Genomic DNA, 3892 nt, shown 5'->3' with positions numbered 1-3892 from the left:
CATTTCACTGCCATTTTTGTTTGTAAATGTAGGTGTTTTAGCCCTGAAAATAAAAGCTAAAGCTAATTTCATGCTAATTGTTTTTGAAAACTGCCATAATCTTAGATTTCAATGTGGTGTCTATAGGCCACAGAGTGTAAGAAAAATGCATTTTGTAGGACAGTCTTGGATGGAGCAAATCCCCCTATAAATGTATGAATTGAAGAGGATTCAGTGATAGTAAAACATAGTATTATCAATCAATCAATTGTTTTGTAAAGCCCAATATCACAACAGGAGTTGCCTCACAGAACGATCGTGTAAATTATCTCCTTGTTTCCAGGTGAAACCACAAACGTATTCAGAGCTAACAGGCCCGAAAAATGAAATTTAAAACACACAATCGTGTTTTGTTTCAGTGCCTCGCCTTAAATATATGTTTCATGTAGTAAATAATTAGTAACAGCATTTTCAACAAACGCCTTGTGAAGACTGAAAGTTTGATACTATTGTTTTACATATAATATAAACTCTGTATAAAATGTATGTTCTCCCACACCCATTCTGCCAGTGTGATCAATTAGCACTTTGCAACCGTCTGGTGAATGATAACGAAGATTTTGTAGTGTTTGTGATCGCTAAACACAAAAGATAATTACAATCATAATTTTTATCAGAACAAAGGTCTAAATTCACTCCACGCCCTCACCTGTCATCTCAGAGGACATTCACTCCACGCCCTCACCTGTCATCTCAGAGGACATTCACTCCACGCCCTCACCTGTCATCTCAGAGGACATTCACTCCACGCCCTCACCTGTCATCTCAGAGGACATTCACTCCACGCCCTCCCCTGTCATCTTGGAGGACATTCACTCCACGCCCTCACCTGTCATCACAGAGGACATTCACTCCACGCCCTCACCTGTCATCTTAGAGGACATTCACTCCACGCCCTCACCTGTCATCACAGAGGACATTCACTCCACACCCTCACCTGTCATCTCAGAGGACATTCACTCCATGCCCTCACCTGTCATCTTGGAGGACATTCACTCCACACCCTCACCTGTCATCTCAGAGGACATTCACTCCACGCCCTCACCTGTCATCTTAGAGGACATTCACTCCACGCCCTCACCTGTCATCTCAGAGGACATTCACTCCACACCCTCACCTGTCATCTCAGAGGACATTCACTCCACACCCTCACCTGTCATCTCAGAGGACATTCACTCCATGCCCTCACCTGTCATCTTGGAGGACATTCACTCCACACCCTCACCTGTCATCTCAGAGGACATTCACTCCACGCCCTCACCTGTCATCTCAGAGGACATTCACTCCACGCCCTCACCTGTCATCTTAGAGGACATTCACTCCACGCCCTCACCTGTCATCTCAGAGGACATTCACTCCACGCCCTCACCTGTCATCTCAGAGGACATTCACTCCACACCCTCACCTGTCATCTCAGAGGACATTCACTCCACGCCCTCACCTGTCATCTTAGAGGACATTCACTCCACGCCCTCACCTGTCATCACAGAGGACATTCACTCCACGCCCTCACCTGTCATCTCAGAGGACATTCACTCCACGCCCTCCCCTGTCATCTTGGAGGACATTCACTCCACGCCCTCACCTGTCATCTCAGAGGACATTCACTCCACACCCTCACCTGTCATCACAGAGGACATTCACTCCACACCCTCACCTGTCATCACAGAGGACATTCACTCCACACCCTCACCTGTCATCACAGAGGACATTCACTCCACGCCCTCACCTGTCATCTCGGAGGACATTCACTCCACGCCCTCCCCTGTCATCTCAGAGGACATTCACTCCACGCCCTCGCCTGTCATCTTGGAGGACATTCACTCCACGCCCTCACCTGTCATCTTGGAGGACATTCACTCCACGCCCTCACGTGTCATCTTGGAGGACATTCACTCCACGCCCTCACCTGTCATCTTGGAGGACATTCACTCCACGCCCTCACCTGTCATCACAGAAGACATTCAGACAAAGCCCTACTTTCTGTTGAGTTGGTATAACAAGGCTAATATGAAAGGGAATGAAGAGACAAAGTGGTGCAAATGAATTTGAATTTTTCTGAACAGGCAGCTCTTGGACAACCAAGTCTCAACTAGTATCTGTAGTTTTAGTGTTGAAAATACATGCATTGACGCAAAATTGATTTTTGCCTTAATAAATATATATATTATATATATATTTTGTAATTAGCATGAGCCCAAGTGTGTGTTGTGATCTGAAACTCTGCAGCCCGGTTTGCAGCGGGAACAACAGCCTAATGTGTGAAACTGCGGCCTAGTACCGACGCCTCAGTTCACTCTCAGCAATGAAAGTGCTGAAATGGTGCCAGTGAGTCACATGTCCCAATCGCCAGGATCCTTGTGGCTGGATATAGATATCTCAAATATGTGTCATTACAATGTCATTACTCAATTGGCCCATGAAAGCCCCTAAATGTGCTTAAATGTGAGGACTGCAACTAACAAATGAAGTTGAAAATAGAATTAAAGTCGTTTTAAATGGAATGCATACGCTTTCATTAAAGCTGTAATGGACACACTTAAAGTTCAGAACTGCTCAGACTGGGTCAAGTGAAAATTTATTGAGTTTCACCTACTAGGCAATAAAAGGCAGGAAATACTAAACCGTGTACTTTATACAGCAGGAAGTATGGCCCCAGCAAATTACAAAAGCATTACAAAACGGATAAGATGGCCCCAGTAAAAGGATTACAAAACAGATAAGAGTTCCTGTTCAAATGCCTCACACTGCCACTGTGTCCGTCTGACGATATTCCCTCCTCCAGCCACAGGATGCTGGCGATTGGTTTGCACCTGGGGGTAGGTCAAACTTCTCTGGATGTTCATCCTCGTAGCCTTGAGGCAGCGAGGAGGAGCACACAGAGAGTTGGAACGCGCCCCTGTGCTGTACATTTGCAGTCTGTGGAACATTACAGACAGTGTACAGCTCCTCCCGTATTGTTGTAAGAGAGACAGAGTCCATGCAGATCCTGTATTAAACTATCATGAAATGTACGCTGCCTCGTGTGGTGTGTTATTATGGGGAACTACCAGCAGAGGGGGGTAGTGCTCAGCTCAGTTCACTTTAAGGTCAGTTGTTCCACTGTGTTACTCCCAAACCCTTAGTGCAAAACAGTGCTCATTTTGACAACATCATGAATTTAATTTTTGTCTATTTTTAGTCTTTTCAGTTTTAGTGTATTTTTTTTTACGGACATTTTATGCAAGTTCAGTCGATATAATCTAAATTTCATTCAGTAAATTTTACATTTGTATTATTAAATAAAATGGCATTATTCAATCAAGGCCCACTGTTCCTGGAGCTTCTCCCACGGGGACAAAGGACTTGTTCCTTCGGCGGTATATTTTATTGATATAAGGGCCTTTCAAACTGTCAGTTTTGATGTTTTTAGACCCTTTTTTTATTTTTAGACCCTTTCAGTTTTATCTGTCAGATAATTAGTGAGCCACTCAGTGAAAGCAGGCTCCATGCCCAGATTCTCCAGTTTGCATCTGAGGATCTGAGTCCTGGTGTTGAAGGCAGACATTATCCTCACATACCCCCCGGGCCATCGACAAAAGAGTGGGCTTGGTGGAGCATGTACAGGATGGTGTCCTCCACACCCATGCTATCACAGTAGGAGCCGTTCAAGGGTTTTCATGACCACAGATTTCAGGGCCAGTGCCATGCCATTGGTCCGATAACCCATTAGTCCGATGTCTCATTATTATGAAGATATACCATTGAGCAGAGGTGCCATTAGTCCGACATCGCTTTAGTCAGAAAAAAACAGGTCTATTTGTCCGAAGTCCCGTTGATAGCATTTATTTAAATTTCAAACTTTAGAAATAAA

At 44.6% G+C, this 3892-nt stretch overlaps 1 long non-coding RNA gene across 8 annotated transcripts; it reads right to left on the bottom strand.

Annotated features, from left to right (window-relative positions):
• Positions 1–3074, bottom strand: LOC306968210. 8 transcript variants are annotated; one of them, XR_013793242.1, is made up of 6 exons: positions 1877–3074; positions 1265–1516; positions 1193–1228; positions 1049–1120; positions 905–976; positions 1–796 (listed from the first exon to the last, which is right to left on the bottom strand). It is a non-coding gene; the product is annotated as an uncharacterized lncRNA (long non-coding RNA). The 8 variants fall into 8 exon arrangements; XR_013793243.1 differs by having other exon boundaries at positions 791–940; positions 977–1120; XR_013793244.1 differs by having other exon boundaries at positions 791–940; positions 1013–1120; positions 1877–3073.
• Between the last annotated feature and the right edge of the window lie 818 nt (positions 3075–3892).

Source organism: Gobius niger (assembly GCF_951799975.1).
Source record: "Gobius niger genome assembly, chromosome: 9".
NCBI lineage: Eukaryota > Metazoa > Chordata > Actinopteri > Gobiiformes > Gobiidae > Gobius > Gobius niger.
Note: the sequence above shows the minus strand (reverse complement) of the source record. Positions and strands in the feature narration are given on the sequence as shown.